Raw genomic sequence first — 24,871 nt, 5'->3', positions numbered from 1 at the left:
AACACTACCCCTTACCCTAAAATCCCCTAATACTAACACTACCCTTATCCTAACCTTTTACCCTAATCCCCTACCTTAAAAATATTAACACCTTACTCCAAACCACTTTACCCTAAACCTCTTACCCTAATCCCCGACCCTAGACCCCGACCCAGCATACTTACACCTTACTCTAAATCCCCTATCCTTAACCGCCTATCGAAACCACTAAAATGACTTTACGTTGGCGGAGCCGCCGGCGGCTGAATGTCCCCTGGGGGAGTGGCCGGCAGCTGAATGTCCCGTGGTGGAGCAGCCGCGGCTGAATGTCCCGTGGCGGAGCGGCCGGCGGCTGAATGTCCCGTGGCGGAGCGGCAGGTGGCTGAATGTCCCGTGGCGGAGCGGCCGGCGGCTGAATGTCCCGTGGTGGAGCAGCTGGCGGCTGAATGTCCCGTGGCAGAGCGGCCGTGGCTGAATGTCCCGTGGCAGAGCGGCCGGCGGCTGAATGTCCTGTGGTGGAGCAGCCGCGGCTGAATGTCCTGGGGCGGAGCGGCTGCGGTTGCGGAGTGTCCCTCTGTGGCTAAACGCCGACGGAGACTTGGTCACAGACGGCCACGACCAAATGTCCAACTCCAGTGTGTGCAAGTATGCTGTGCGTGTAAGTGTACTGTGTGTCAACGTGTATGAATATTCTGCTTGTCTGAGGTGCGTGTAAGCGTACTACAGCTGCGGCCGCCTTTATCCTAATGCGTCCGGCCAGATGCGGTATATTTTCTTTTTTTCCATAGCGCTTTCCGGTATGTTAGCGCTCGGATTTTTGTGAAATTCGGTGATGTACACTCAAAGCAAAACAAATGGTCACCTTCTGCATCAGCCCTCGCCACTGCTGCTGCTTCTCTCCCGGAAACCCAGAGGACACCTTCTACATCACTCCTCGCCGCCGCTTCTCTCCCGGAAACCCAGAGGACACCTTTTCCATCACTCCTCGACGACTCTGTCGCTTCTCTCCCGGAAATCCACAGGACACATCCTCCATCACTCATCGACGACGCTGCCGCTTATCTCCAGGGAACCCCCATCTCATCCTATTATGCACCCACCCACCCAGATGTTCACAGCATCCCATGCACAAGATCCAGCTCGTTAGACCGCATGCTGAATGGGTTAAGTGTCGATATCCCTGGGAACTCTATGCTGGTAAAGATAGATCTTCTTTTAGAGACCATGGATCAACGGATGGAGGAGATATCCCTGGGAACTCTATGCTGGTAAAGATAGATCTTCTTTTAGAGACCATGGATCAACGGATGGAGGAGATGGATCAACGGATGGAGAAGATGGATCAACGGATGGAGAAGATGGATCAACGGATGGAGAAGATGGATCAACAGATTGAGAAGATGGACCAACGGATGGAGACGATAGAGACTGACATAGCGGGGATACATAATTTGCTCGGAGTTCATGCCCCTGTATCTCGGACGCCGGAGCAGGAGGGTGGCATGGATGGGATGAATGGGACCTTCAACCTTCCATCACCAAGCGCACCGCCTCCATCAGAAGAATATGTGTTCATGAATGCCGTTGACGAGGATGACATGACAACTCCGTCAAGACCACGCCAGGAGGCAACACTGACACGGAGACCAAGACAGGAGGAAAGCATCCGCCCAGACAACTTACCCTCGCCTGCCGCCACAAGCACACCCGCTCCCAGAAGAACACCCGCTCCCAGAATCCAACCCACATATGCTTGCAATGAGACGGTGTCCAACATCATCCTGCGCAAGCTGCCCCAGCCACTCAGGGAGAAGTATAGGTTTGCAAGTGCTCGTATACCCCAGAGTCATGCCTTGTTAATTTTCAAGCACCACGTGCCATACTCGTTGTACTTAGGGTGGGCCCACAATGTAATCTACGAAGGGAATCGCAATAAAAAGGCTCTTCCTGAAAATTTAAGAAAGACTATTGTGGAGGAATTGCGGCGCTATTTTTCAATTACCGATCGCTTAATGAAAATCGTGCGAGACTCCATTAATGGCATTTTGCGGCATACAAGGCATCGGCCCCGGAAGGACAATCTGCTGGGGATCGAATTCGCTTCGTGATTGGTCGTCTGTTAAAATGTTGATTCATTTCTGACTTGTTCATTGTTTAAAATTGTATTCTAATATGTTTTTTTAAATATACCTGTATGTTTTTAATTACAGTACACCATTAATGTTTTTTTACTTACAGTATTCCCAATAAAAATAATGTTGATTGTTGTAGATTGTATTCATACTGTCAATGTTTTTACTGTATTGGACACCATTAATGTATTTGTACTTACTGCACCCACCAATAAAATAAATTGCTGCTTTAATATACCTGTATGTTTTTAATTACAGTACACATTAATGTTTTTTTACTTACAGTACTCCACCAATAAAATAAATTGATGCTTTATTTAAATATACCTGTATGTTTTTAATTACAATACACCATTAAAGTTTTTTTACTTACTGCGCCTTACGGAACATCAAAACAGTATTAAAACGCATTATCGGTATTTGTATTACGGTATTATTACAGCAGAACACCCATACTGTACTGTAATACATGTACAGAATAAATGCATACTTTTTATTTTTGGAGTTTATTATACAGTACAGGATGTAAAAAAAGTATGTAATAAAGCTCAGTTATTCTATTCTAATCAATAAAAATGGCACTGATTCAGATTCAGCAGTGTACAAGCATCGTTACAAAAAGCGATATTATCCATCGTTCTCAGCCTGATGACAAAGTTTCTTTTCTGAGGAAGAAAAATAAATACTGTAAATACTGTAATGGTTAGTTCAAACTAGTCAGTCCCCTAAAGAAGTTCCCACAGTCAGTCCCCGCAGTCCCCTCAGTCAGTCCCAACAATTATTTTCTCGGGGGGCGTCTCTTGTTCACATACAGTACACGCATGCGCCTAGATGTGATGAGACGCATACTGTATGCGTTTCAACAAGGTTCCAATGCGCATGCGCCTAATGTAGAAGTTGCGCAGCCAATGATATTGCTGGACTACATTTTGTCGAATTGTGACTACAAGAACTAAATAACCATAAGCAAAGCGATTGATTACAGTAGAATCGCTTTACTGTGCATTGATATTGATATGGTAAAAAAATAATTACATACGGCAGCTGTACCCACCATAGACTTTGCCATTCGGTTGGCACCGAGCCACTGCCAATCCCGTAGTCTTGATTATACACGTAGTTGACAGGTGACAGCTGATGAAGCTGGAAATCGCTTTGGTACATGCAAGCTTGCTGGTATCTGTACGTGAAATCCTGCTCAGGCTGCAGGTATACAGGCGGGGCCTGATAGCAAGGGTTGCCGGTCAGCAGGTTTTCACAGACGGTCGGACCGTTATTGGAAGCTGGTGCTGGCGCATTGCTTGCCTGGGACTGACGATTCTTAGTTGGTTTTACCATGATCTTTCGCCTTTTGAACTCTCCATGATCAAAGATACTGGAAAATTCAGGGGCAACACACCAATACCCTCCTCCTGTAACTCCGGGTGCAGGAGCAATACGAAAAAAACGTGGATCGATACATAACTTTTTCCTTATCGCACGCTTCCACCCCAGAGCATCTGGTAAAAATTTGTAAAAGTCATAATTTTCGATAAAATATTGATAAATTTGACCAACTGTGGCCATCTTAACATCTGCTGAACTAATTGCTGACCATATTAAATAAGCGTACGTTATGTTGGGCTTTTTGAACACGGACTGCAGTGAAGTACTCATCTCTGGACCTCTCTGGACAATGGAATAGAACACCAGACACTTTGCATTAAGTTTTTAATATGAAACGCCTAAATAGATACAATGTTGTACAACTTCTTCAGTACCAAGGTCAATTCACAAAGGACCACTGTGGTATTTTTTAAACACCTGCAAGTCGACACATTACTGAAGCGCATGCGCATTACAATTCATGAATATCTGCCACCTGGCGGATACGAGAAGAATTGCAACCAATTAAATCCGAAACATTCTCATTAAACAGATCAAGCGCGGGTGACGCCGGCATGATTGCGACATGAGTACGGCATGAACGCCGCACGAACGCGGCGAAGGGCGTGACATTCGGAAAAAGTCACCGGAAAATATCGGTGAAGTGTTAGAATAAAAGGGGCCGCGACTGTAGGTGTCATTGTCTGTTAGTGTGCTGTGTACGTGTGTGGGGGGGGGAGGGAGGGGTGCAGTTAGAAACTTGCCCCGGGCACAAAAACAAGTCGTTACTTCTCTGCATATACATATGTTTAGAATTTTTATGTTGCCATCACAACCTGAAGTTTATTAAAGTTTCACAGTACGGTTCTGCCTATGGTTTTTCCAATGTTAATTTAAGTTCCAAGAACCCCCTGCATTGTAAGTTACACCAAGCACCGAGAGGTGCCGGAAGCATCCCGTGCTCGGATAATAATATGAAAGTTTAAATCTGTCGCGGCACGGCAGCCGCCATATCATCTGTCACGGCTTCCTATTGGCCCACATGCTGCGTGAGATTTAAGAATCATGGACTACCCGCAGCACCTCTGCAGGTAAGTATCTCGGGAAACAGGGGGTTCATGGAGCGGAAATTAACACAGTCCAGCGAACCCCTTCTTCATAACCGTTACAAAAAGAAACAGAAATGTTGGAATGCTCCTTTAATTACAAGTTGGACAGTCGGTTCATCAGCTATAATTATCAGGGAGATTTATTGATGTTCCTGTGCCTCCATTCGCTAAGATTTCAAATATCAGTCAAAAGATAGTCAATCCGCGCTCTTGCTTCCTAAGGCAGTTTTCAGATAAGTTCTCTCTCTCTCCTCTTGCAGCTCCTGTGACATGAAGAACTTCCCCTCACTCCAAAACCGTCCACCGCTGGAAACCTCCGTCGGTGGACCAAATACCCAAGAAAGAGAACACAGGAGCGAGCGCACCAAGGTAAAGAAATTTGTATTTAACAAGTGAAAATAGCAAACAAGTACAGTAGTAACTTACATATAAGTAAAATGTTACTTATATGTAAGTTACTACTTGTTTGCTATTTTCACTTGTTAAATACAATTTTCCTTACCTTGGTGCGCTACTGTGTTCTCTTTCTTGAAGATTTCAAATATGCTAATAAAATTGTTGTTATTTATACTGGAGACTCCTGTGCATATTTCTCTAAGTTAACAACCATATATAATTATATCTTGAGTGTATGTTCATCCAGGACCTTTCCACTATGTGCAGTAAGGCCTGGGACATAGAGGATTAAACAGCGCTGAGCCGCGCTCCTGCTCTGCCTCGCCTGCTCCAAAATTGAGCTTTTTCCTGTCCTTGCAGGCGAGGCAGTGAGCGCGCTCTGTGGGCGGGGCGGGGCAGAGGCGGAGCAGAGGCATGTCAGGAGGCGGAGCGGGAGGCAGGGCTAGTCCCTCGCTCCCATTGGATATGAGCGGTTATGTGACCGCTCACATCGCTTCCCCGAGCGGCAAATTTGAAACTTCCCTGTCTGTTCCAATTTTCTCAGCCTTCGCACGCATCAGCGCGCATGCGGAGGGGGAAACTATAGCCGCGCTGATGACAAATGCAGGGGATTTGTGCATCTGCTCAGCGCGGCTCAGCCCGCCTCAGCAAGCTTCAATTCACTATGTCCCAGGCCTAAGAGTGCCAGGGGGTGACGGTTATGAGTGTAATCATCACTAATGATCTCAAAACAAAGGGGAGAAGAGCTGTGGTGACGTTTACCAGCAAACAAATACACTTTTTTTTTAGAGGAAACACACAAGAATATTTTAAACATATTAAAATAACAATCTGGGGCTGAACCCCATTAATACAGACCTCCAAATGGGGTGCCGGTATCTCGGCTAAGTTTAAAGCGCCTACGTCACGCAGGCCAATAGGAAGCCGAACCTGAAGACATCTTCCAATTGGAGATCAGGGCATGGGAACTTTGAAACGCCGCCATTATGTGAACCCTGCTAGCCGAGCAGAACAGCTACTGGCGCCACCTACAGAGGTAAGTATGTCCGGAAATAGGGTCCCCGCAGCTGAAATGAATGTAAAAAAAAAAAAAGAGCTTGGATTGTCGCTTTAAAGCTGCAGACCAAGCAATGTACTATATGTGGGTTTTTTTTAAAAAAAAATCAGTTCTGTACTATGAGAAAGTACTTGTATCATTTTTTTATCACTCTGAATTACATTATTATACAACCACTTACAAAGTCACATCCCCTTCCTCTTTTGAAACAGGCTCTGGGACACCCCTTTTTGAGCCCTGCCCCCTCTAGCAGTGCACTAATTGTATCTAGTGACTGCCTGGTCACATGATCTTCCCCACAGAACTTTGCATCTTTGGTCCTCTTCTGCTGCACTGACGGCCTTTAAGTGAACCCCTGAGCCGAGTCTTCGCCGATCGATCACGGGAGAACGGATCGATCGGCAACTTAGCTAATTACTTCTCATTGTGTGGGTTGTATTGATGCGCATATTTAAGGGGGGGAAAGGGCAGCTTAGACTGCTGCTTTAATGCTAATATGTTACACATTTTGAAAAATGACAATAGATGTAAAATCAAGTACAGGGGTTATTGTTCAGGCTCTGTTAAAGGTGTATGCACCCGAACGGGCATTAACTCCCATTCAAGTTACCAAGAGTTGCCGCCTATTGTGATTCGTTAAGTATGGAGCTTGATGAATCTGCGGACTAGAGCAGGGATGCGCAAAGTGGGGGGCGCACCCCCGAGGGGAGTGCCAGACTTTCTGGGGGGGGGGGGGCACGGCGGTTACAGAGGCCCCACGCTTCCCAAAAGACATTTAAATTAAATGCTGGGGATCACGTGAGGCCTTTGTAACTTCACTTACCTTGCCTTCCAGCGATGCGTCGTCATGGCAACCCAGCGTCAAAAGACGCAGCAGGGTCACGAGATGTCACATGACCCCGCGGTGTCATTTGCTGCCGGAGCCAAGCAGGGGGAAGGAGGGCGCGAGCAGGGGGAGAGAGCAGACAGGGGGGCGCAGGAAGAAAACTTTGCTCACCCCTGGACTAGAGAGTGTAATGAAAACACAGACCATGGTAATAATGCATGAGCCAGCAGACAAATACACGTGTCAAACGAAAACCTACGTGTCCAAAAGTCAAGCCTGTGTTATTTTAGAAGCTTACATCTGTAAAAATTATTATTCTTAATATACCCCCAGAAAATGAGGAAAGGGAAATTATCCCAAGAAGGTGCACTCTTAAAAATCTCTTTCATTCTGTTACCAAAACAATTGTACATAGAAAAATACATATTAAAAAAAATACTTTAAACAATGCTGCCATACAATACAATGAGTGCTGTAGATGAAGGTGGAAACAATCTGTACAAATGCGTCAACCAACACACGTATCATAAATACTCATTCGTGTATTTTCTTTTACCATGAAAAATGGCAAATAATAAATATACATAAATAGAAAATGCACATTTAAAGTTAATTTAAAAAAAACCAAATCTAAACAACATAAATATAAATCTTCTCCTTCACATTCTCCATACTCTTGGTATTCGGAACAAAGCTCTATCCTGGATCTCCTCTTACCTCTCCCATCGTACTTTCAGGGTCTCTTCTGCTAACACCTCCACCTCTATTGATCTCTATGTGGGGGTACCCCAGGGCTCTGTCCTGGGACCTCTTCTCTTTTCTCTGTACACACTCTCTCTAGGTGACCTGATAACATCTTTTGGGTTTAAATATCACCTCTATGCTGACGACACACAAGTGTACTTTTCAACACCCGACCTTACACCTGCTGTACAAACCAAAGTCTCTGAATGTCTCTCTGATATATCATCCTGGATGGCCCTCCGTCGCCTTAAACTCAACATGGCTAAAACAGAGCTCCTCATACTTCCTCCCAAACCTGGCCCTACTACCTCCTTCCACATTACTGTTGGAACTACGATCATTCACCCAGTAGCCCAAGCACGCTGCCTAGGGATCACACTCGACTCCTCTCTCACATTCGCCCCTCACATTCAAAACATATCTAAAGCCTGTCGCTTTTTTCTCCGCAATATAACAAAGATACGCCCCTTCCTCTGTTGCTCGACTGCTAAAACGCTGACCCAGGCTCTCATTCTCTCCCGTCTTGATTACCGTAACCTCCTGATGTCCGGCCTTCCTGCCTCTCACCTGTCTCCCCTACAATCTATCCTAAACGCTGCTGCCAGAATCACTCTTCTCTTTCCTAGATCTGTCTCAGCATCTCCCCTCAGGAAATCCCTCTCCTGGCTTCCGATCAAATCCCGCATCTCGCACTCCATTCTTCTCCTCATTTTTAAAGCTTTACATTCTTCTGCCCCTCCTTACATCTCAGCCCTAATTTCTCGTTATGCACCATCCATACTCTTGCGTTCTTCTCAAGGATGTCTTCTTTCTACCCCCTTTGTATCTTAAGCCCTCTCCCGCCTTAAACCTTTTTCACTGACTGCCCCTCACCTCTGGAATGCCCTTCCCCTCAGTACCCGACTAGCACCCTCTTTATCCATCTTTAAGACCCACCTTAAGACACACTTGCTTAAAGAAGCATATGAATAGCACTGTGGATATTCTGAACACATGATACATAAAGCTTGGCCCCCTGCAGACGCACTTACCAGAACTCCCTCTGTCTCTGTACGTTCTCCCTACCTACCAATTAGACTGTAAGCTCCTCGGGGCAGGGACTCCTCTTCCTTAATGTTACTTTTATGTCTTAAGCACTTATTCCCATGATCTGTTATTTATATTATCTGTTATTTATTTGATTACCACATGTATTACTACTGTGAAGCGCTATGTACATTAATGGCGCTATATAAATAAAGGCATACAATACAGTACAATACAATAAATATTATAGTAGCTTGGAAGCTGTAACCTCAAGAGAGTCATTTTCAGTTTTTAATGTACAAGTAGTTGAATTTAAGTATTTAAAATTCCTTGGGGCCTATTCAATAAAGGCATTTTCATAAATAAGTATCATTTTGTGTAGCAAAAGGTTACCCTGTTTTTGGCGTTGGAAATGAGAAGTGGAATGGGTATTGTTTCTGCCTCACTGTCTGTGAGATTATTGTTTTGGATAGTATGCAAAAGAGCAAACGACCATGTAAATGGCTAATCGCTCAGAACTAGTAATTCACATGCTAGTCATGTGCTAAATCCAACGTTTATGCTATCACAGCATTCAATCTCACACTTTTTTTGTTAAATAGTGTAGGCGTTGCCTATCTTTATCATGGCTGTGATATGAGAGGGAGCAAAAAGGCTTGTGCACACTATGTGAAAGTAATGTGAAACCTACAGATGTTAAACATATATATTGTTTACTAACACCTTACTAGCCTGAGTGCTATTATCAGAGCTACTACAGGAATTATGAACCCTAGCACAGTAACATATGCCTAAATACACAACCCTTGCATACCAAAGAAGTTAGTAAGGCATTGTAACCGCAAGAGTATGTAAGGGTTAAAGCAACGCTCAAGCCTATTAACCCCCTCTATAGTGTCATAGAGGTTTTATAGCGAGACATAACTAATGGACATCTTTTCCATTACACATATACAATTTAAATATGTCTTAAAAATATCATTCAAGTATTTTAATAAACATAAACAATATAGGTTTAACCCCTTTGGCACAACCTAGGATGAGAGCCTTTACCAGCAATTCTGTGATCTCCCCGTGTTTATTTCTGACACCTACACATAGAGCTATTCTAATGTCCCTCGTCAGTGTCTCCTACACAATGCTCTCAGCTGCAGCTGAATTTGAACCAGCTGCTCGCACATTGCAGCAAATTGAACATGTTGTCATGCTCCTAATGGGTCAGTCCCGCTTAGTTTACAAAAAAAAAAAAAAACATTTTGTGCAAGGTAAATATCTTTGCAAACACAGGCTCATATCCACAAAAGGGGTTCCGCTTCAGCACGCCTCGGCTCCTATTAATAGGAATGGGAGTAAAAGCCAGCTAACCCGTAGCAACTTTTTGTAGATCTGGGCTCTTGGGCGTCTTTTTGGTTTGTTTAGAATGTAGGGAGAATTTTTTTTTATAAAACGTGACTGTGTCCATGTCAGTTTATTGTTACGAAGTTAAAGGCGTGTTATTTCTGTAATCTAAATTCTACATTGTTCGTGTATTCTTCAGATGCGGTTTGTCAGCCTCAATATTTTCAGTCTGCTTGAGAGGTTTTCTTGCGTTCATTGATACGCTACTTTTTGGATGGAATGGTTTGTTTATCAGTAAAGGCAGATGATAGATGTATCTAAAACATATTTTTTTTCTTATTAAATCAATGTGGAGATATAAACATTTTCCCTGACAGTTATTTTTTTTATGTATTGGATTGTCGTTTATGTGAAATTACACATGTCGAAATCAGATACAGTCTGGAAAAGCGTTAAATGTGTGTCGTATCAGTATGCGACAAGTAAATGTATTTATCTTTATATGGGATGGACCTTTTAGATATCCCTTTTTCTCAATAATCTATAGGACTTGTATTACTAAGATCCGATGTTTGCATTCAGCTCATAGGCATTAGAACTCCTATACGACTCATGCAGCCTGATTAAATGCATTCCTAGTTCATGGTGTCTTTTTTGTATACAGTCAGATTCCCAAAATGTGGTGGACAAATGATAGAAATACCATGGGGCCTATGTACTAAGTTTATTTAAAAAAATAATAATAATTAAATGTGTGCGTTAACATTTCAGTGCAAAAAGGTAATACAAACCTTCATAAAATGTGCATTGTGAATAAGAAGACCTCATACATATGAAGCTTAATTTGAGATTTGAAATGATTTTATGACGCATCACTTGTGTTGAATACCTGACGCATCCAATTTAAATTAAAACAGAATTATGTGTATTTTTTTTCCATTTATAACTAGTGTAGCCCCCTTTTTCTATGACTAAAGGAACTACACGTGCTGATATACCTGTTCGCTCACAGGAGGTCTAAGCTTCTGCCACTGGGAGCCTGGGGTGAGCTCTTCCTCCTCTCGGTACAGCGCCTCCACCTATGAGGGATCCCAGCTTTGGCGGGATAACCCCTCACAGGAACCAATACAGCAATGAATAATACACACACACAGGTATATAACTAATATTTACTAATCCACATGCAATAAAATAATAATAACAATGGTAACCCCCCAGGGTATACATTGGTAGTTCCCCCCCAAAGTACGGAGGGTGCGATGGTACCAATAGCCCTTATGTCCTTCCCAATGTCAGTCCCACCAAATGTCTGAGGTAGCGCTACCCCTGTAAACCGTTGGTGCACTTATTTCCTTCCTTCGGCACTCCTGTACCCAGGTACCGCCGATGAAATAACGGATCAGTCAGGTCCCACGACATGGGGCCTTCAACAATCCCCTCTCTCCTTATGAGCCTCGATCCACTGTGTGAGGTGCAAGCTCCAGCTGGAGGGTCTCACACAATGTCTCTATTTCCTGTGATCTGGTCCCAGGCGGAAGGGCCCACGTGACCATCCGGTCACCGGTGAATCAGCACTAGCACATGCTAAAGGGGAAGCGTCCCTATCTGGGGCCTTCCCTAAAACACTTAACTGGCTGTGACTCGGGGCCTAGCTGGGGCCTAAAGAGGACAAGCCTAGGCCTAGTCCAGGAGCCACTTGCTCCGTGGACACTACCTGCTTCCTTGCTGGCTCCTTCACGACTGGCGTGTGTGACCTCCGCTGTAGAGGATATCTTGTCTCTCTCCTGCTCCTTCAGCCCTATTGGCTGGGACTCCCCACGTGAGCAGCCTCTCCTGCTGAGCACTATGGGACATGTAGTCCCGCACGGCGTCTTGCGGAGCCACCTAAGATGGCCGCCGCACTTGGTACTCACGTGCAATTATTGGAGCGCACGTTATACTTTTCCCAAATATTCTCCCCCTCTCTCTTGCCCCCTTACACTCTCCCCCTTCTCTATTGCTCCTCTTACATGTGCACATACTCTCCCCCGTACCTCTCTTTGAGCCTGCGCCGGAACGCAGTTCTCTCCTCCTGTCAGCCGGAAGTTGAACGTGACTTCTGGCACAGACATGAGGGGAGGAAGGATCTCAGCGACTGGACGGCTGCTGCTGAGCTCCGGAGCCGCCGGGTCACTGCTGCGTGGGGTGCCGCCGCGCCACAGCTCTCCCCTCCTGGCAGGCTGCAGAACCCCAGTTGAAAATCACTGACCTACAGTATATAATGAAACATCCATATCATCTCCAATACATTTATGGGTTGATACACAATCTGCGCTAACACAATACCAGTCTTTATAGGGCTTTTTTAGTACATACTGTACCATTTCCATCTGTACACCAAGGAGCAGCTCAGTGAGTAATGACACTGACTATAAATAGCGACACTGAGTTTGAATCAGGAGAGTCTGGTTCAATTCCCGATGTCAGCTCCTTGTGACCTTGTGCAAGTCACTTTATCTCCCTGTGCTCCAGGCACCAACAACATAGATTGTAAGCTCACCTAGCCAGGGACTATGTCTTTAAAAATCCTATGTGCTGCGTACTGTGCACTATACTGTACACTATACTGTAATTGTGATGTGCTTTGGGCCCTATTGGGAGAAAAGCACTATATGAAATTGTTATTATTTATTGTTATTAATCGCAATTCCATTCTGTGCTCCAAAACAAATGGGAAAAAATAATCATTTTTGACACAGCTAGCGCAGCTGGAGGAATTTGATGTTAGTACAAAGATGCTCACAATCACAATTGAAATTGAGCTTGACATGTACCAAATTTTGCACTTAAAAAGCCGTTTGTGACGCTTAGTACACAAGCCCCCATATGTTTGATGATCACTGCATAATATGTCGCCTTAATTACCTCGAATATAAAGCGACAGATCTATCCCTTAATTGTCAAACAGCAATATTAAATTCCAAACACTAAAGTACTAAATACTTTTATGTGAATGCACTAAAGTTGCTCTAAGAAACAACACATTACATGCATTTTTTCTAGCTCGCGTTTATTATTATACAATTTAGTATTTGTGTGCTTTCAGAATACCAGGGTTATTTATTCTCACTCAGTTCTCCTCTCATTACCCTTGGAGTAGCACCATACTTTACAACTTTGATTAGCTGAGCAGGGGTTCCATCCCCAATCTCGTCCATTCCAGTCTCCCTACCCTTTTAGTGATCACGTTTATTATGGTTTGCTCTACAATTGTTTCCCTCTTTCTATCACAGTTAGCCTCCTATGTGTATTACTGATTGTATTGTTACCTGCGTAACTGTGTAACAGGAGCATGGAAAGAAGAGCATGGATGTCATCAAAACTAGGATTTCTCAGCCCAGCGACCTACTTATTAAAATCTGAAATATTCAAAAGTATGTTCGTGTTTGCAAACAATAGAGAGAGATGATGAGGCGCACATAATGTGTAAGGCCGTGATTATACCAAAAAATGCCGGCGGCGTCATGTGGCTCAAAATCAAATTGCATAAATCCAATTTAAGTAAACATACCTTGAGCGACATGCGCACCACCTGGAGCTGCAGTGCGGCAGACTGGTGAACAGACAGAGGAATTTGTTATTGGAAGGCGACGGCCGCGTCACGTGAGCGGTTCAGCCAATGAGGGCGAACCGCTCACGGCCACGTCCCCGCCACGCCTCCTCTCCTGTCTCCTCTGCTTGTTCAGATGCCGCTTGGCCGCAGCGTGAGGATGACTTCACCGGATTGCGCTGCCGCTCAGAGGGATCTGGTATAACCGTAGCCTTAAGGTGATTGTAACATGTAAGTACATGCATCTGCTATCTATTTTTTATTTTAGTTTCACCATTATTTAAAAAGACAGAGAGCCCGCAGTACAGTGTCTCACAGCAACTTCTCCACCCCACCAGACAGCAACGGGGTAGATCCACAGAAGTCCTTAAATCCTACCTAATTAGGTAACGGATGTTAGTTTTCCTCCATCTTTCAGTTATCCTCAAAGCTAATGATAAGCAAAAACGACGGCCGTTCACTAAACTAGCATCGTTACGCTACCTGTAGGATCGGAGATTATCATTGTGCTGAGACGCGTTGAACAATACACTACACGTGCGCATTGGGGAAAAGTATAACGTGCGCTCCAATAATTGCACGTGTGTTAGTGACTCATTACGTGTGTGCGTTACCTAACATAACACTAATGAACACTTTCAAATAAATACACATTACAGCCTGAATTGCTCAGCCATATCAGCTAAACAGCTCAACTGTTGACATGGCTGAGCAGGCATCTACTTCTGCTGCTGGAACCTGTGCTGCTGCTTCATGGGCTGCGATGATTTACAGAAGAGCAGTCAGAAATACTAATATATGGACTAGTGGACAACCTCACCAAATTACATGGGGCTTTATGCTCCCACACCAACACCGTGGAGAAACAGCAGATTTGGGGCCATATAATCACCCACATTAATGCCCTGGGGAACACGGTCGCAGCATAGATATGTGAAAGAAGCGCTGGGCACGCAGCAAGCACAAGTTGGCAGCATACGCCAGCAAGAGAGGAGGAGGAGGAGGAGAAGGAGAGAGGAGGCTCCCATGCACCTGAGCCCTCTGGATCCGCACCTGAGTGAGGTCATTACCACCTCACAGGCACTCGGACTTGCTGGACACAGAGAATCTAGCGAGACCTGGTAAGTGAAAACACAATACATATATTATACATTATATATCAATCTCACGTATACATGTCACTTTATACACAACCTTGAAAAAGTTTACTGTCTTACTTACAGTACAGTGCGCTCACACATACAGGGGAGGAGTACTTGGCTAAATAACGTATGTGACATGCTTAGATGTGTGACCTCATAAGATAAGAAAACACTATAAGCCATGCATTGCATATTGCAGTAAGGTAGCAATCAGTATAAAGTTACCCTTGGCTATTTGAGGACCATATAACTGCTCACTAATCACAAGAAAACGAGTTTAATCAATACTTAAAGAGTCTCAGTATCTCAAAGAGTTCCTGTAAAACCTGATTTATTATCTGATGAAAGGTATCTAACCACCCACTGTACCTAGCACTTATCTCCTAAGATTAACCATCAGCAACCTGCTACTAGTTTTAAGGTTCAAAGAATAATCTTGCTGCTCTGCCTTCTGATTACTATCACCCCGCTGCTTTAGCTATTTACCCGTGTCCCTCAAATCATATTCCTCTTTAAATGCATTCCAGACTCCTGATGTTAGCCATTGCAAACATGTTAGAAATAATCACTTTGAAAGTACTTCACGTAACTTAGTGCCCAGGACATACACTACTTGAAAATGAGGTCACTTTAAATGTCATTGATCTACAAAGGGTGATAAACTGTAGCATGTCTCAGCACTCGTGCATGTGCCTGGGAGTAAAGGCCTTCTAAAGTTTAGCAGCAGTTTGTGGATCAGGCCTCCATATACAGTATTATCCAGCTAAAATGTTCTCTAAGTAAAGAGGCATGTTCAAAAATGGCTGTTGTGACAAACTAAATCTATCTAAATGTGCTTATATGTATCCACGTTCTGTATGACTGTATTTGAAGATATGATGTCTTTTTTTTTTCAGGACCATCATGCAGACAGCAAGTGGCCGAGGCCTCAGAGTCCCTGGAGGAAGACAAAGAGACAATCACCCTCATCCTCACAGAGGTTACTGAAGAGGAGGTACATGTGGCTCCTCCAGCCGCTGCTTCAGCTGCCCCAATCAAAGCTCCAGCTGCCCCAATCAAAGCTCCAGCTGCCCCAATCGAAGCTCCAGCTGCCCCAATCAAAGCTCCAGCTGCCCCAAGCGTAGCTCCAGCTGCCTCAATCGTAGCTCCAGCTGCCTCAATCGTAGCTCCAGCTGCCTCAATCGTAGCCCCAGCTGCCCCAATCGTAGGTCCAGCTGCCTCAATCGTAGCTCCAGCTGCCTCAATCGTAGCTCCAGCTGCCTCAATCGTAGCCCCAGCTGCCCCAATCGAAGCTCCAGCTCCCACGGCGTCATATGATGCTTGAGACAAGGTAAGGGGAAGCGTGAGCAATGGGGGAGAGCAGGCAGGGGGCGCAGGGCAAAACATTTGCCCACTCCTGGCTTAAAGCACATCAGCAAGATCTGCTTCAGATGCAGAGGTCTGGATTCAGGAGCATAACTGCCCAGCTCACCCAGACAGAGCAGACATCACGCCACATTGAGCAGTTTGCATGCCGCCAGCACCGCATCTGCACCTGCATCATTCACCAGCACAGCACTGCAATGCTGAATGGCAGGGGGCAGTTGGTCTCAGCCCTTAATGGCCTCACATGGTCTATTCAGCAGGGCCTAGAGAGCCAAAAAGCAACATCCAAGCTCACAGCACCTGCTGCTTCTAGCGAGTCTCTGCCCACATCAAGGGTGTCATTAGTGATGGCAACTCCACCTCTATCCACTGAGTCGCCCACGTCACCGACACTGCTTGTGCCTAGATTGAGGTGTGGCAGTCCTTGCACCAGGGGGCCGAGAGACTGCCAGTTCAGCGGCAAAGAAGAGAAATCGATCTTTGTAAATAGTTTCTTTAGAGTGTTGTTTTGTATGTATGTTAAATAGTTCCCCGTTTCTTTTCATTCACAGTGAATTAACTGTGTGTGAATAAAAGTTATTTTCCCAACTTCTGTCTCTTCGTAATTCTTGCTCTAATATGTAGACACATTATTGTACACCCATATTTAATACAGTCAATATTATCAATATTATAGACCATAATATATAATATTATAAACCATAGTACAGTTTAATACATCAAAATTATACAATATCAGATGCATCTGTTGATGTGTTTCTGACATTAATATGTTCCATCGTATATATCTTTGTATGACAAATCTAATGAAAGGGTTAACTCCTACACTCATGTACACTGATGTGGGTACCACATCAGACCTGCCCATTTTCTTTATAGACTATTCCCAGAAATAACGCTAGGATTATCCTGGTCTGGATGTGAGTAGGTTTTGGTGTGACCTAATTATGATAATGTTATTTCCATGTGCTAACATTAACAGAGCTTTGTGGGGATGCGATGCTATGTTGACAGTTCATTAGCATATGATTTGCATATGAGTAAGCCAGGCGTTCGTTAAAAGTCAGCGATCCGATATTTTTCAGGTTAACCAGAGTACATTGTAATGCTAATCACCTTTGTGGATATGCGTTCCGACTTATCATCACGTTAACGCCATTTCGCATATCGATAAACATTTAACAGACTTCCGAGGATCTACCCCAAAGAACTGTTTTCCATGCAGACTTCAAAGAGACATTAAAAAATGGTCTTACCCTGAACCTCCCATGGCTGTTTAAAGTCCAGTGATGTCACAGAGTGGAAGGCACAGAGCAGCCATGTTAACTTTGGTTTGGGGCTAATCTTTCTTGACTAAAATAAAAAATATCACTTGTGAGCACATTGACAAGTCTAAGACCGGTCTGTAACCCTGCCTTTCACCATTATCTCTTAGCATATAGTGCTTCCACTGCAGCAAGGTATTCTGGGAAATGAAATGCAAACACTAAAGTATAAAGGAGACCGATATACTAAGATCATATATATATAGGGGGTGGGGGGGGTGTGTGTGTGTGTGTGTGTGTGTGTGTGTGTGTGTGTGTGTGTGTGTGTGTGTGTGTGTGTGTGTGTGTGTGTGTGTGTGTGTGTGTGTGTGTGTGTGTGTGTGTGTGTGTGTGTGTGTGTGTGTGTGTGTGTGTGTGTGTGGTAAAGATGTGTTCAAAACCTTCCTAAAACTTGCGTCCTATGATCTTTTTGTGACTTCATACACACGTCACATAATTATTGCTAGCAATTAATTTTGAAGTACTGCATCATCTTGAATACCTGTCAGATACAATTTAAATGAAAACAAAATATGCATTTTTTTTTCATTTATAACTAGTATTGGTAAATATAGATTGTTAGTGTAATAGTATTTAGAATAACCATACTGGGAAAATAATACACTTGGTTAACCTACAGTTAGGTCCAGAAAATAATTGGACACTGATACAAGTTTTGTTATTTCGGCTGTGTACCAAAATAAATTCAAGTTACAGTTAAATAATGAATACAGGCTTAACGTGCAGTCTATCAGCTTTAATTTGAGGGTATTCACATCCAAATTGGAGGAAGGGTTTAGGAATTACATCTCTTTAATATGTAGCCCCCTCTTTTTCAAGGGACCAAATATAATTGGACAATTGACTCAAAAGCTGTTTCATGGACAGGTGTGGGCTATTCCTTTGTTATTTCATCATCAATTAAGCAGGTAAAAGGTCTGGAGTTGATTTCAGGTGTGGCATTCGCATTTGGAAGCTGTTGCTGTGAACCCACAACATGCGGTCAAAGGAGCTCTCAATGCAAGTGAAACAAGGCATCCTTAGGTTGCAAAAAAAAAGAAGAAAACCCATCAGAGAGATAGCAGGAACATTAGGAGTGGCCAAATCAACCGTCTGGAACATTCTGAGAAAAAAAGAACGCACTGGTGAGCTCTGCAACACAAAAAGGCCTGGACGTCCATGGAAGACAACAGTGGTGGATGATCGTAGGACCCTTTCCATGGTAAAGAAAAAACCCTTCACAACATCCAGCCAAGTGAAGAACACTCTCCAGGAGGTAGGCATATCATTATCCAAGTCTACCATAAAGAGAAGACTTTATGAGAGCAAATACAGAGGGTTCACCATTAGGTGCAAACCATTCATATGCCTCAAGAATAGAAAGGTCAGATTAGACTTTGCCAAACAATATCTAAAAAAGCCAGCCCAGTTCTGGAACAGCATTCTTTGGACAGATAAAACTAAGACCAACCTGTACCAGAATGATGGGAAGAAAAAAGTATGGAGAAGGCTTGGAACGGCTCATGATCCGAAGTATACCACATCATCTGTAAAACACAGTGGAGGCAGTGTGGTGGCATGGGCATGCATGGCTTACAATGGCACTGGGTCACTAGTGTTTATTGATGATGTGACAGAAGACAGAAGCAGCCGGATTAATTCTGAAGTGTATAGGGATATATTGTCTACTCAGATTCAGCCAAATTCAGTGAAGTTGATTGGACGGTGCTTCACTTTACAGATGGACAATGACCCAAAACATACTGCGAAAGCAACCCAGGAGTTTTTTTTAAGGCAAAGAAGTTGAATATTCTGCAATGGCTAAGTCAATCACCTGATCTTAACCCGATCGGGCATGCATTTCACTTGCTGAAGACAAAACTTAAGGTGGAAAGACCCACAAACAAACAACAACTGAAGACAGCTGCAGTAAAGCATCACAAAGGAGGAAACCCAGCGTTTGGGGATGTCCATGCGTTCCAGACTTCTCGTTTTGTTCGGTGCACAGAAACATTCTTGTTTAGAGCTTGCCAGTAACATTTGCAGGCCTAGCGCAGTCCATTTCTGTGTGCTACAAAAAAATGAAAGAAATATTTGACACTGATGGCGCGGGTTGAGAATTCTCAGGTTAGTACATTGGTGCAAACAGAAGCGTCATTTTAAATGACAAACAAAAACAGAAAGGCCAGTGCATCATACAAAGCAACACAACATATAGTGCAATACCTCAGTGCTTATCTGCTCATGATAAAGGGTCATTTAGTTAAACACTTTGGCCAAAAGGTTATAAGCCTGCAGCCACTTCACGGCATGCCCAATCTGCAGGTCCTAACACTACCTGGCACAATTCTCATGTACCTCTCTTTTCTGCTGGAGGGAGAAAGACCATACTGGGCCTGTGATTCACACAGAAGCGTCATTTAAAATGACATTTCAGAGAACCAGTTTTTGCACCAAAAAAAAAAAAAAACACATTTGCGACGCTTAGCACTTAGGCCTTAAAATGTAAAAAATCATCAAGCAGGGAAAAAAGACTAGAGAAGTTAAAACAGGCATGCTGTTGTACAATATGGTGCAAAATAAATATGCAGGCGGAACTGTGTCTTTAAATAGTATTCCTGGTGTTAGCTCAGGACACAGAGTATTTCTTAAGGACATGTATCAATACAGAGAATGTCTTGTATACTAAGAAATGGTTAATCTCTTGTCAACAGTAATAGTGCTTGGACATGAGAAAAATAAGAGTATTGTTATTCAACTTTGCATTTATTCATTAGTAGCCTGGCAGTTACAGTAGGCTGTGACTTGTTATAGCATAGCTCAGGCTAAAAAATAAAATAAAAAACAACACAAAGTAGACCTTTATTCACTCACTTTTGTTATTTTTAATAATACAATTATTTACAGCTGATCATTTGGTTGACAGATTTTACGCTTCTAATTTTGAAATAAAGTTGAAATGATGCGTTGCAATACCACAGTACGTGACCACATATTAAATCAAAGTTAGAAAATCTGGTACAAAATGCATTGTTGTCTCTGTTCCACATGTTGCAATTGGGCTGTCATGCTACAGGTAACACAATTTCCCCTCTTCAATATGCCATGAAACCATCTTCCCCAAGATGGAGAACATTTTTGTCCTGTTTCTTTGAATAGAGCAGTATTCTTCTCCAGCGCGGGGAAGACAGCTTCGCAGTATATACTACCAATGGTTTGTACACAATAATAAGGATATTGAATGATACATTCTGCCCCTTGCTTATTAGTAAATGTGTAAACGTAACTAAATAAACACGCAATAGTCTCTCTGAATGCTTAAATGGCAAAGATCCAGCCACACTTACAATACCAGCATCACCAGTGTAGCCCTGCTTCCTATTGAATACAGTACGCTACCAATGCTGTGTAACCTGTTGGCTTGCAGGGACTGAGCCTCTGTCACAGAGAGCCTGGGGCAGCACGTATGAATACTGATACCTCTTACTTGGTGCAGCGCCTCCACCTGCGATGGCTCCCAGCCGAGTGGAAGTTGTTCCTCGCAGGACAATAATGTATTACACACACACACATCATATAAAAGTAACCGATGACTTTACTACCACAACCATAACCTTGCATAGAATCAACAGGTTTCCCTCCGTACAGGAGACACTATATTACTGCGTCTCGCAGGACGCGACCCCCTCACCGTGTACCCACACCGTGTCCAATTCCCACACTCAATATTGCCCCACCCCCAAAGTGAGGTATATGTGTGTGACTGCGCATCCACTATGTTCGGATATGAATATATGTATACAGTTGGTGCACTTGATGAGGTTACCTGCCGAGCGCTCCAGCGCTCGGGCCTTCCAAAGAACTTCACAAAGGATCAGACGCCGAATGACTTCCAGGGATACCTCCCGGGGCAATCCCACCCGGTCGGCTGTTACTGTGCAGCCGAGGCCTGAGCCCAGACCTCAGGTATGATAGTGCAACAGTCTCTGAATGTATCACTCTCCTGCTGGTTCTAAGGGGGCTGTGTCCTATCTGATGGCCAGTCCCTACCTACGCTTCACTCTACGGGGACTCAGGGCCTAACTGGGCCGGGGTATGTGGCCTAGTGTAGGGGCTGTTGGCCTCCCTACATGTAGCGCTCCTCTTCCTTCCTCCTCCGTCTCGGTTCTGCCCGGCGTGCTCCCCTGCGCAACCTTCTAACCCTTCCTCCCGCTATTCCGGCCGCCCTATAGGCTCTGTGGCATCACCTGGTCTTGCTATGGCTGCTGGGACTCGTAGTCCCGGGCGCTCCACCCTATAGGAGCAGCTCCTCTTTCGCAGGCTCTCGCAACCTCCTGCTGCGCATGTGCGACCTCTGTTCCCTCACCACCTCCACGGGCTCACCGCGCATGCGCGAACACCAACATGGCGGCGCCCTATAATCAGGTCACTGCGGAGCCTCCGATGTACCGAAGCACTCCCTGCCGCACTGCAACCTTCCCCATTCTCCCAGCATGCGGAGATAAGGGTTACATGGGGGACCTGGCTACACCAGCATAAGCATTAACAGCAATAAACAAGTGATAATCCATTGTACAAGCTAGAAGAAAATACTATTTAATTTCCAGGAAACTCAATTTGTGTTTTACAGGCTTTGGATATCTTAAGATATGCAGTGCTGCATACACCAAACAGGTCCCCCCCAAACTTAATTTGTATTCAAATATGGGGAGAGGGAAGGCTTACAGAAATAAAATGGGGAAGGGATGGGGAGCTTTTTGTCACAGGAGCAAGATGCTTATTTTACATTTACAGCAGAGGTATCAGTATAAGCGTCCCAGTCACATAGTAGTTATCAAGACATACATTGAGCGTATCACAGGAGACTTTAACTGTTCTCTGTTTCTCCTCCTTCTTGACCCTGGGTCTGGCTAGGTTCTAGGGTTTGAGAGGGTTAGAGGAGGACGGAGGTAGATTTCACATAAGGGTTACCCGCATAGGCATGCCAGGGCTGCCAGGCCTTTTGAATGTTGTGGCAGGTGTCATTCAGGTGGCAGGTCATCTTTTCCCATTTGACTAATAGACCACATTTTATTCCTTATGCTACTTAAGGTTAGGATTGTATTCTGTTTCCAGATCCCGGCTATCTCACAACTTGTTGCATTGGATATATACAAAATCAATTGGTTCTCGTCCATTGACAGATTTTGGATAGACCTGTTTAAGGAGAAAAGCCAGAGGTCTGTGGGAATCTCCATATTGAAGATCTGTTGGATCAATTTCTTAATTTGACATCATAACTCAGTGATTTGAGGGCATGTACACCACATATGAAGAAAGGAAGCCACCTCTCAACAACCTTTGGGGCATATGGCCAATAGCCCAGTACATATTTAGATATAGCTAGGGGTGTTTTGTACCAACACATCATTACTTTATATGCATTCCCTTTTATTGTTGTGCATATTGAGCATCTGACTACAGCGTAAACAATATCGTCCTAGTCATCTTCCTCCAGCTCTTCCTCCAAGTCTGATTCGCAGTGTCTAATAAACTTCAGTTTGACTTGGGGATCTATATCAGGGAAGGAGAAGTGGACATACAACTTGGAGGTTAGTTTCTGCTGGATTTCTGCTTCTAGGCATGTTTTCTAAATCCGTTTCTAACTTAGTAGGGTTTATCTTAATGTAGAAAGCCCTGGTTTGGAGGAAACCAAATATTTCCTTAGTTGGGAGTTTTTAGTTCCCTTACCAGCTTATCAAATTGCTTAATATTTTTGGTCAAAGTTACATCTAGTAGTGTAGTTATTTTGGTCTTGTTTCAGTTTGAAAAGGTCGGCTTATTCAAACCTGGGGGTGGGGGGAGGGAGGATTCAAGTCATCAAATAAATGAGTAATCAGGGAGTTTTTAGTTGTGAGCTCATATTTAAATTTAAGCTTGTTCTAGAGTTTGTGGGAGTGGGAAATGGTTGGTAAAGCCTTTATATTAGTTGTCTTGGCTCGAGATGGAAGCCACATAATTCTATCCGAGCATGTAGGGTAGGTTTGGGAGGCTTCAACGGCTGCCCATCTCCTGAGAGTGGGGCTTGTGTGCCAAGCTATCATACGCACACATTTGTATTGATCAGGTTCAGATTTGCAGACTAGTTTATTTCTCATAAAACAGTTGTTCACAAAAGATCAGCTCCAAACTGGCTCTGGTTACTAAAATGTAGTATTGGCCATAACAATCTTAAGACAATATACCCCCTCAAAAACTGCAATAATATGTTAGAGATATCATTTAGTATAAGAATCAACATTGAGGATGGGTAAGTTCGCAGTTACGTCTGCATGCGTGCTTGTGCTGTCTGGGAGATAGACCTGCTAAGGAGAGGTGGGGAGTATAGGCCAAAAGCTGCAGACAAGGATTTCAACAGGAACAAGGTAGGGAGGAACACGGGGTACGGGGTGCAGGAACAAGGCAAGAGCAAGGCTAAAATTACCTTGCACAGGCAATGAGAGGGAATGACAGTCTGTTAAAGGGCAAAGATAGGTGTGAGCAACTCCAGCTCAAACAGAGGTTGACTTCCTCGTCAGGAAATGAGGGCAAGAATTGCCAGGAAACAAGATGGCGATGGTTGCTCCAGTGTGGGTGTGAGGTCACTTCCTGTTGACAGCCATCTTGCTGGAGACAATGGGAAAATATTCTCAACTGTCAGCCATGTTGTTTGAGACAATGAAACCTGAGATGATAGACTTACAGGGATGTTTGTAGAAGGGATGAGAATCCAGTTTCATCCATGGACTGTAGAACAGATGAAAACACTTCAAAGGATAACTGGAGTCACTTGGACATTTTCAATATTTTAATGACCAAACAAATCACGTTTCGGGGAGACATCTTAATCTCAATTTACCTGAGCATTGAGCTTTGCCCTGTCATTAAAATATTGAAAATGTCCAAGTGACTCAAGTTATCCTTTAACGTGTGCGGCAGACTTTTCATCTCTTCTACCTACACATACCCCGTCAAAACTAAGATGTGATCATTTGCAGTAGAATATTACAGGTTCTGTGGATTAAGTTCTCTTAACCACTTGAGATAGACACCAGTAATTTGATATTACTGTTTCAGAATGAACCCTTTCTGGTCCAAGCTGTTTGATGCCATGGTGAAAAACAAAATGGTGGTCCAGTGTTGCCAAGATGTTAGTTTCATAAATAAGAAAATTAAACGTATATTTAATGGTCAGATGAATATAAAATCATTCTGTTGGAGAATCACTGACAATGCTTACATAAAATATTTCCCTACAGGCTATGGGCCATTTATATATAAACTTGAAAATTGAAGATTGCTCCATAAACCGGTGCCAATTGCATCACATAGTGCCAATCTATGAAGGTGCTTTGGTCCAGCCTTGCACCACTGGTGTCAGTGAGCATTGGGAGTGAGTTGGTGGTAGAGATAGTCAGTACAATAGAATAATGAGATGAATCAAAATGTTTTCCTTTCTCTGCGTCAAATACATCCCCCTG

The 24,871-nt window shown here is 43.8% G+C and overlaps 1 long non-coding RNA gene across 1 annotated transcript in view; it reads left to right on the top strand.

The window, feature by feature from the left end:
* The window catches only part of LOC142490128 (uncharacterized), a 30,786-nt gene extending 25,834 nt beyond the window's left edge, over positions 1-4,952 (top strand). The window contains exon 3 of the long non-coding RNA XR_012799988.1: positions 4,846-4,952. This is a non-coding gene — a long non-coding RNA (uncharacterized LOC142490128). The remainder of the gene's footprint in view (positions 1-4,845) is intronic.
* The last annotated feature ends 19,919 nt before the right edge of the window (positions 4,953-24,871 follow it).

Source organism: Ascaphus truei, chromosome 3 (assembly GCF_040206685.1).
Source record: "Ascaphus truei isolate aAscTru1 chromosome 3, aAscTru1.hap1, whole genome shotgun sequence".
Classification (NCBI taxonomy): domain Eukaryota; kingdom Metazoa; phylum Chordata; class Amphibia; order Anura; family Ascaphidae; genus Ascaphus; species Ascaphus truei.
This window is presented reverse-complemented; position numbering and strand designations above follow the sequence as displayed.